This window comes from Corvus hawaiiensis, chromosome 15, assembly GCF_020740725.1.
Source record: "Corvus hawaiiensis isolate bCorHaw1 chromosome 15, bCorHaw1.pri.cur, whole genome shotgun sequence".
NCBI lineage: Eukaryota > Metazoa > Chordata > Aves > Passeriformes > Corvidae > Corvus > Corvus hawaiiensis.
Window position 1 is genome coordinate 19331268 of NC_063227.1, and position 10389 is coordinate 19341656.

The 10389-nt window shown below is 46.5% G+C and overlaps 1 long non-coding RNA gene across 1 annotated transcript; it reads left to right on the forward strand.

Annotated features, from left to right (window-relative positions):
• The first annotated feature begins 495 nt into the window (after positions 1 to 495).
• Positions 496 to 8716, forward strand: LOC125333992. The gene is made up of 3 exons (XR_007207040.1): positions 496 to 2001; positions 6120 to 6207; positions 7065 to 8716. It is a non-coding gene; the product is annotated as an uncharacterized LOC125333992 (long non-coding RNA).
• Positions 8717 to 10389: the final 1673 nt, after the last annotated feature.

A 10389-nucleotide genomic window follows, 5' to 3' on the forward strand; every position in this document is an offset into this window, starting at 1 on the left:
GCTGTGATTAAGCTCCTGTCAACATTGAGCCTGTAGGAGAGCTCAGAAAACACTCTGCAAACAAGAGCCAGGTTCTCTGGGTTAAAAGGTTATGAAATTTAGTCTAATCTCTAGTTCTATTTTCTTAGAAGTTCACTACCAATCTATTATAGGCAAGGAAGTCAGTGCACCCCAAAACCAGGTTTCCCAACCTCTTCTTTCACAAATTCTTCTTTTACGTGACCCTGGCCATATTTATTGTAGAATCACAGACTGGTTTGAGTTGAAGGGACCTCAAAAATCACCTCATTCCTCCCCCCGCCATGGGCAGGGACACCTCCCACTGTCCCAGGCTGCTCCAAGCCCCAATGTCCAACCTGGCCTTGGGCACTGCCAGGGATGCAGGGGCAGCCCCAGCTGCTCTGGGCACCCTGTTCCAGGGCCTGCCCACCCTCTCAGGGAAGAATTTCCTCTCAATTTCTAATCTACCAGACAATTTCTACAAGGCTGCTCAGACTTGCAGTTCAAACTGTTCAGAATTCTCTCAAGACTCCCTGAAATCTCTTTTTTGAGTCATGCTGATTTGCATCATCATTTCTCAGACTGAAATGAAATAATTTCATTTTGTCAAAACATTCCTTCCACCACTCTCTTGAAAACCACTTGTGACTCTGTGAATTATCACAGGAATTTCACATTTGGCACAGTATTTCTCCCAGTGAGAGGTTTGGATCTGTTGCCTTCCCAACTGCCCACAAAGTTCTTACACTTTCCAGCACTGGGAGTTGTCCACAAATCGAACAGAATAAGTAAGATATCAGAAGATTTAACACCCAGGCAAAGTAAAACAGCAGAATAATCAGAATGTTTTCTAAGTGTATAGAAACTATCAGGGAGGCGAATCCTTGTCTACATGAATCCCTCAGGAACAAAACAAGCTGACCCAACCCAATTTTGCTCTCCAATGGATGAGACTTTGTGGATAAGGAAGACGCAGCAGATCCCACACACCTCCTGGCATCGTCCCACATGACATCGCTAAGTGAAGAGTGCCTTGGCTGAAGTCCTGACACAAATCTGCTTGGAATCTGCAGTTTCCAATGGCTCACTGTGCAATGCAAAGGACAAATTGAATGGTTACTCAGCTGCTCATGAGATCCATTCAATATTTTATTGATAGCCTGCATGAGGGAACGGACTGCGTGTTTATTAAATCTGCCAAGATTAAATCTGTGAAGAGTGGCTGTGAATACATGGGGGAGAGCAGTGTTAAAAACTTTCGACAACTTGGACAAGTCTATAAATACAGGAGCCATCTCACTGGTAAGAAAAGCAGAGTGGTTTCACTTGGGCAGGAGTAAAGTGCACAAATACAGGACAGACACCAGCTGGCAGAAAGCAGTCTGGAAAAATGAACAATCTGAAGGTTCTGCTGGATCACAGGCTGCACAGGGGTTGTTATCCTGAGCAGAGAGAGAGTTTATTATCTGAGTGGCTCTATTAGCAGCACAAATACCTGCCAGACATCTTGCAGCTCCTCTGCTGTCCTCTGAAACACCTGAGTGCAGAGGCACGTCCAGGTTTGGGTGCTGCTCCTCGGGAAAGGCTGACAGGCAAAGCAGCAAGACAACGGAAAACACGAGCTGAATGAAGAGACTGAGAACAGGAGGTGCCAACAGAGAGCAAAGCATGGAGAGGAGCAGGAAAAGCCCTGATGGTGCAGGGTTGGTGCAGGAGCAGCCCTGTGCCAGATCAGAGTCTGCTGCAAAATGCCTGTGAATGAAACAACTGCTCTGCACACGCCAGGAATGTCACCAGCAGCTCTGATTCTGCTGTGGAAGGAGGAGATGGACCAAGGGCTCAGCTGGGAGTTCATGCAGCTTCACTTTTCAAGGATTCTGTGCCCAGCTGAGGCTGATTACGGTTTGTCTGTCCCCTGTTTGCCCTGATGCACCACAGTGACTTCACACAGCAATTGCTCCTGGACATTTGTATCATTTCTGCATTAGCATCCTCATTAAGGTTAGTGGTTTGTGTTCATCTTACCATCTTAGGACTATCTGTCTCACAAACACCTCATCAAAATGCTGTCTGCCAGACCAGCTTGACTCACAGCTCATTCATCAAAAGCCATTTTAATAATTAGCCCTCAAATACTAATTCGATAAAACCTTCCTATCTTGATTTTCCTCCCCAGCCAGCGCAACAGGCAGAAGGGCTCGGAATCCTTTGGCACTGCTGCTCCCAGACTCTCGGGCTCTGGATCAGAGCTGCTGGTGCCAGTCTCCCATCCCACTTGACAGAATTTTAGAAACTACTTCAATTTTAGAAAATACTGTAGACACCTTGGGCCTGCAGCTGCAGCTTCTCACAGGACACCAGATCACTGCTGCTGCCACCAGCATCCAGCCCAACCCCTGGCACAAAGGCAGGACCAGCTCTCCCTGTATCCATTTTGACATCGGAAAAGAATCTTAAATTGCTTTAATCCTCCCCAGATTGCCCATTTCAGTGATTCTACATCCTACATCAGCCGTGTATTCCTGATCTTAGTGCAGTTCAGCCTGTTTTCTCCAGCCATTTTCCCAAGGAAAGCAATTTAAGCTGCAGTGCCCAGGCTGAATAACACAGCACCTTCTGAGCCAGATGATTCCTCAGGGTGTCAGGGAAAGCAGTCCTGCTTTATCAAACAATTATAATCAATTACCAATATTGATCAGAAGCAGCTACAGCCGAGCTTCCTGCAGGACCCATTGAATTAAATGGCTGTGCTGGAAGAAGAGCAAAGATCCCTGTGAAATTGTGCAGGTTCTGAGATTTATGAAAGCACAGCTCGATTTCATTGGCATTCCATCAGTTAAATCAACATTATATAAACCCTTATATATAGGGGTTCTTATATAAAAGAAATCATGCAAGTCACAGACCTCGTTAGCTCTGTGTACCCTTCTACCACTGCTAAATTGAGTTGGTATGTCAGAGACTAGAAACCCAAAAGATTCCTGATTTATCATCTTAATTCTTTACATCTCCTCTCAAGAATTCACAGCGCTGTCATTCTCTCCTCCATTCCCATTACCTTCTTCGTAACATATTGGCCTTCTTACTTTTACTGAATAATTCCTGGTCTATTATATCTATAATTATACTAATAATTAAGCATGCCTTTTCATCAGCTAGCAGCTAATTACTTCTGTTCCTACCCAGCTTGCTCAGAAAACAGTCAATTCATCTGTATCCCCATCACTCTCCCTGTTGCTAAGCACTCAGTGCCACTCAGCAGTGGCACTGTCACGGTGTGGGGTGGCTCAAGGTGCTCTGCAGTGCCCGAGTGCTGCTGCCTTTCACCCCTACAGGGGTTTCTCACCTGAGAGAAGGCTTTACTCATCTGCCTGGCCTCACTGCTGATCCCAAACAGCTCCAGAGCTGTCCAAGAGCAGCTCCTGATTTCTGCAAGGAACAGATGAAGAGACCTGGAAAGAAGTGGATACCAAACGAGGCTGTGCCGGCTTGTGGCTCAGAGCACACCCACAAGGTTGTGTTAGATGGGAACTGAAGCCATGAGGTCTAAACTCTTGATTATTTGGACTTCTGCGAAGCTTTTGGCACAGTCAGAGGAACAGAGCACTTCTCCCGTGAGGAAAGGCTGAGGGAATTGGGATTGTTCCCAAGCCTGGAGAAGAGAAGCTTTGGGGTGACCTCATTGTGGCCTTGCAGGGCCTGAAGGGAGCCCCCAGGAAAGATGGAGAGAGACAATTTCCAGGGGATGGAGGGGCAGGACACAGGGAATGGCTTCCCAGTGCCAGAGGACAGGGCTGGATGGGATCTTGGGCAGGAATTGTTCCCTGGGAGGGTGGGCAGGCCCTGGCACAGGGTGCCCAGAGCAGCTGGGGCTGCCCCTGGATCCCTGGCAGTGCCCAAGGCCAGGCTGGACATTGGGGCTTGGAGCAGCCTGGGGCAGTGGGAGGTGTCCCTGCCATGGCAGGGGTGGAATGGGATGGGCTTTAAGGTGCACCCTAAACCCAAACCAGTTTGGGATTCCATGGTTCTGTGATTCTCCACTTCCTCTCACACCTTGTCCATCACACCCCGATCATTCCTGATCTGCTGATGTGACAGCTGGACATTGTCACTGTGACCCTGCTCCTCACTCTGGTTCCCACCAACGCCCTGCCCCAAATCACTCACACTAATTAGTACCAAACTTCTGTGAAGTGGTGATAAATCAGCTCAGATTGATTGTTTTTCCCCACTTATCTGTCATTTGGCCCATCATAGGCTGCAGACAGAAGTGGATGTTCCAGGACAGGAATTCCCACCATCACCAGCTTTGGCAAGCTGCTTCCTTGCCTGTTCCTCAGGTAACTAAATCAGGGAAATTACCATTAGTGAAATGTTAATGGGCTGGTATTTCCAGCCCTCCCAGAGACTGGGTTAGGCCAATCCCTTAATCTTTTTATCTGACTCATGACTGCATCCTCTGAAATGAAGCAATGCTGGCAAATGAAGTGGTTGTGCCCGATTCCAGCGAAAGGAAAATTGGAAAATGAAGGAATTTGTTACAAAAAACGCTCAGAGTGGCAGCCAGAAAGGTAAAATGTTTTCAGATGGCAGGTAGACTATTTTAGGATTTTATATTGGAGGCTCAAAGCAAATGCATATAACCTGTCAAAAAAAAAGACTTGAGAGGAAAACAAAAAGCTTGCATCATAAAACAGCAGGATCAGGGAGGCTCTTGGAAGTTAAAAGGTATCCTGCAAAAAGCTGAAGTTGTGTCTGAAAAAGGAAATCTAAAAAGAACATAAATTCTGGCAGACTAAATGTAAAAGCACTGTAACATAGATGGAAGAAAGAGTTTAGAAGCAGTTTGCTAAAGAAATAGAAAAAGAATGTTATAAATCCTTCTTGAACACATCAAGAGCAAGGAGCTTGCAAGAACCACACAGGTGGGGAAGGAGCACTCAGGAAACACGATGCAATCACAAAAAAATCCCAAATTCTTGGGGGTTTTTTCCAAACCTCTGTTCACCTGGAGAATCTTGGAAACTCTAGCACCAGGATTTTGTTTATAAGGCCTTCACAGAAGGCTTGTCTTAATTTAAGGGTGTTAAGTGGCGATTACAAAGCCGATAAAATGAATAACGGCGTTTCAGCGGGCGCCCGATGGAATTCACACAAGCTTTTTCTAGAATGTTAAATATGAATCATCTGAGCTAATACCCTCAGTGCGTAACCTTTTGCTGAAAATTGCTGTGATTATCAAAGGACTGGCAGGTAACTAATAAGAAATGGGGTTTTTAAAATAAATCCAGTGGCGATTCGAGAGGCCTCAGACCACTAAGCTCAATGTCCATATGGGTCATGTTGGCTGAAGCTTCAGTAAAGAACAGAATTAGTGAATACATGAATAAAAGTAACATGTTAAGGAAAAGTAAACATGACTTTTGTAAAAGGAATCCAAGCCTTCTAAATCTGCTGGAATTCTTTGAAGGAGTCAAAAGCATGTAAATAGCAGAGCTCCAGCTGAGAATTTTTCCCTGCATTTCCAACTCACCCCAAGCTTCCAGAAACCTCATGCATAGAAGGTCTCATCAAAGGCTTTTAAATAAACTAAAACAGCCAGGGACTACAGGTAAGGACCTCACAGAGTTACAATTTAGCATTGGAAATAGAAGATTATCCTAAAGGATGAGTTTTCACAGTGGAAGATGATCAGCAGTGGAGTCCCGTGGGGATTAAGGTCCACGGTGTTCAGTGTGCTCAGAAATGATTTGAAAGGTTGGGGGAACAGTGAAGAAGTTTTCTGATAAAAACCGAAGTTAATTAGGATACTAGTTACTGCAGAAAGTTCAAGATGCAACAACACTGAGCAAGCCTCATGGTGAAGTGGAAGACGAATTTCAGCCCTGACAACTATAATCTGGTTACCCACAAAAAGCAACACTTTACACGCAGAGTGATGGGCTCTGAGCTAGTTTGCACAATTTAGGAAATGCATCTCAACATTATAACAGCTTGTTCTATGAATATATGACCCCATTGCTCAAGAGCAGGCAAAAACATCCCAAAGTTTAGAATTCTTAGGAGAGAAAAGTACGGCCCAGCCCCTGCTCACATTAACAGTGGCTCTGCTTCTCCAGCACCCAGCGCATCTCTGGTACCCTCACCTGAGACAAAAAGAAACTGTAACAGCAAAAAGAAAAGGTACATGGCAGGATGACAAACATGGTGAGTACAAAACTGCTTTCATGTGAGAAACAGAGTGAGCATGAATGAGAGGTTGAATAGGAAGGGATCGCTTGGCATTTGTCGTTGCCAATTGTGCCGAGCAGGCCAGGTGCCAGCAAGGGGAGACGGACACCGAACACGAGCTCTGTCGTGTGCCTCTTTGTTCAGCTGCCTGAAGCCTTCATATCCTGTCAGGCAACAGTTCCGAGGGCTCTGGGAGGACTGTGACAGCTCCGTTTGCTACATAATCCCAGCGCGCTTTCAGGGAGATACAAGGGGGGAAGGAGGAATGAAAGACTTGCAGTGCTTTTTGTGTCCATTACCCCAAAATTATCGCTCATTAGAGGTCTCCACTTCCTTTCCCAGCTGTCCTCCCCTCACCACGATTTCAGAATTAAAATAAATAAAAGTGATAACCCCACACACACACTTGGGCTGTATTTACTAACATCTGCCTACGGTGACCCAGCTGTTTCTTGCCAGCCCCTTCAGGGATGTGTTTTGACACAGCTCCTCTCACCTTTTCACACTTCTCTCATTTCCCAGCTCCTCTGAGCACTGTGGGTTCAGGCTGTTAACTCAGCTCCTTCAGGGACAGCACTGCCTTTCAGTCACTTGTGCACTGACTTGTACCAACTGGTCCCAAACCTGGGAACAGCCTCCAACTCCTGGCGAGCCATTAATAATACACCAGCAATCCTTTTAATTGCAACCGGGTGTCTGGAATTTCGGAGCTGCACGCAGAGTTCCTTCTCCCCACAATATTATTGTCCCATTGTGCATTTTGGAGTTTAGCTCTCATTAAAAGTAATAGAGGGAAATAGTCTGTGGCAAACTGAATGTGTTTGTTTTCACAGTTCACCTCCTGCTCCTCCACACTCAAACACTCTCTCGCTCGGTGACAAGACCACAGCTGCTGCCATCATTTACTTACCTGAGGAGCGCAATATTTAGCTGGAGGGACACTGGAGTTTTCTGTTTGTTAGTTATCAGGTCAACAACTCTCACCTTATCACTTCAGTTTCCATTCTGTTGATAAAACCTGTCAGCCTTCCTTGAGTGGTTCCAGGCCCTCAGAAGAAATCACATTAAATTGGCACAACCAAGTAAATCTGTAAGGGATGTGCTCCTGCCTAACCAAAGGGCAGGGGGGAGGGCTTGAATTTCTTTCCCTCTTCCTGCTTGCACAGTTCCAATGTCCGAGCGCTTGGAGCTGTGTTGAAATCCTCCCTAAGGACTCAGCAGTTCGAGTCAGATCAGGTCTTTGACTATAGCCCAGAGGAGATGTCTGTGGAGCCGAAATTGATATGTTTAAGTGCAAGAGACAATAATCACTTCTTCAAGTAGAAGCTAAAAATACCCACAAGAAAGTGGAAGTCATAATGGAGATTTTAAAGATCTGTGACACACCAGAGCCTGCACAGGGGTTTTAATGAGAGAGAGGCCAATTTAATTGGTCAGTGCCAGCAGATGCTCCGTTGGGTGAGGGGCTCCGAGGTCTCACACTCCCGGTGAACGCCCGGAGCGTCACTGGACGAGCCGGTGTCAGAGCACAGCCGTGTCACAGCCAGGGACAGCCTCCATCGCCAACATCACACGGCCCGGCCACGAGGAGAGGGCACTGAAAAGAGGAGGCAAAAGCTACAAAGGAACGTTCCTCAAGGTAATTGCAGGACCGGCCATCTCCACGTGCTGTTTGTTTCATTACAGCTCTGGGCACGGAGCTAAAGCAGCCCGTTAAGTTTTAAAGTCTGTTAGGGCTGAGTTAACAAGGACTTGCTGAGCACCTCATTCTGAATTCACACCCCTCCCCTGTGAAAACTCTCCTGGAGTGTTTGTGGAAACCCAGAAATAACTTCCGTGGACCATTCAATTACAGACAATCACCACCCAGAGCTCCCTGTCCTCGTGGCACGGCTCATCAATCAGGTTTGCTGTCACCGTGTCTCTTCTCATAGCAGTCACCAGAAGGCTCTGAGCTCCCTCCGAATCCATGTGACATTTACTGTCAGGGGCTGTCAACACCAAGAGATTCTCCCAGGGCCTCGGAGTTCATCACAAAGCAACGAGATCTATCCCCAAAGCCTGCTCCCACTTCCAGCTCTGGATTACTGTGACTGACTGAGGGGCTTTGCAGCACTCAGGGAAGAGGGAAGCAGCAGCACGAGCTACAGCTATGCCCAAATACCTTTGTTTGCTTATACTCTTCTCTTTTCTTATTCTACAGCTGCTTTAAGAGAGGTTTCAGGCATATGATTAATTAGCCTTCCTCAAAAATATCCCTTATAAACTTATTAAGAGAAAGCTGAGATTGTTTACTTGGAAATTCAGCCTTCCCATCTTTTGCATTGATCCTGCCTTCACTCTCTGTTCAACAACATAGTGACCTAGTGGAAAAAATTTATAAAACTTAATAAATTGCAGTTGGCAGTATTGACAGAGTGTGTATATGCACATTTGGGTTTGTATGAATGTATTATAAGAAATCTAATAAAGTAAAACAAACACATTTGCTTTGTCTGTGAGCTGTGAAACGAGATATCCCCTGTAATTACACTGTTTGAAGTCTGTTTGGTCAAAGGGGGATGGTGAGATTTTTGGCCATAAATTTCTGGGTTTAGATTAAAAAAACAACTATTATCTATCAAAGCTTACATGGCCCACTAAGTTACTTTGCTCAAGATGCAGAAAAATAAAAATGCAGATGAAAACTCAAGTTAGCAGGAGGCCACCACAAGACCAGAGGAACCAGCTCCAGAGAATAAAGTTCCAGTGCCAAATGTGCCTCAAAAAAATAATCAAAAACTTGGAAATACCTTCATTTTGTCTGCACTTTGAGGGGGAAGGGGCATCAATGAGTGTTTAAACCAGTGACTGAAAGAGTGATTTCAACTGCACAGGTTTTAAAAGAACTCAGAACGTGTATAACCTTCTAGAACTTCGGTGTCTATTTTTAGCTTGCTTTCCATAACCAGCCTGGTTCCCTCTTCCAACCAAAATAAATATATTTCTTAAGGAGCACAGTATTTATTTCCCCCAGGAGCAAAGTATTTATTTTTCTAAAATTATCATGATAACAAGCAGAGTTTTCTCAGTCCCTTCTGGTACACTCTGTGTGCTGCTAACCCACTGCTGACCAGCATCTGAGCCCAGCAATCCAGCTGATTTCCATCCAATTTATGGCCCATTTACCCACTCCACACCTCACCCACCAGGCTCGTAGAATGACACCAGGGGTGCCTTTGTGCTAGAGTCCAGTAAACAGCACCCATTGCTCTCCCCTCTGAGCCAGTCTCATCACAGAGGCAATCAGGTTCCTTTGGCATAATTGTCCTTAAATCCATGCTGGCTGCTCCCAATCACCATCTTGTGTAGAACAGTTTCCAGGAGAAAGCTCCCCAACACCTTCCAGAGAGTCAGGTTAAATTGAATGTTTTAGAATTGTCCAATCCTTCTTCTTACCCTTCTCATAAAATCCCAGAATGGTTTGGGTTGGAAAAAACCTTAAAGCTCCAATGTCCCACCCCTGCCATGGCAGGGACACCTCCCACCATCCCAGGCTGCTCCAAGCCCCAATGTCCAGCCTGGCCTTGGGCACTGCCAGGGATCCAGAGGCAGCCCCAGCTGCTCTGGGCACCCTGTGCCAGGGCCTGCCCACCCTCCCAGGGAACAATTCTTCACTGACTGTATGATGTTTGTCCTTTCTCAGTCAGCAGAATCCTCTCCTGATTGCTGTGACCTTGCAAAGGGACCCTGCAGTGACATTGGCCACTTCCCCCACCACCCCTGGGTGCAGGGAACACAATCCCATCACCAGCAGGCAGAAAAGCTGAAGCAAGACACTGCACCTGCAGCAATTCCTCAGAGCTGATGCCCTCCTCCTTCTCAACGTCCTTTCCACTCTGCCTTCAAGCTGCAAGGACACAAACTGGCTGAGCTGGACAACCCCAGCAGCAGAACCTCATGTGGAACATTCTGAACGTCCTTCTGCCTCCACCTGAGCCATTCTCTATTCAACATTCCCTCCTTCAGCCACATTCCTGCACAGCTTTGCCAGCTCAGCTTTGTGTTGCTCTGTCAGTTCCCTTCCCAGAACCCCAGAGTGGGTGAGGCTGAAGGGCCCACAGGGGCTCAGCCGGCGGCACCTCCCTGCCCCAGCAGGGCCATGGCAGAGCCCAGGGC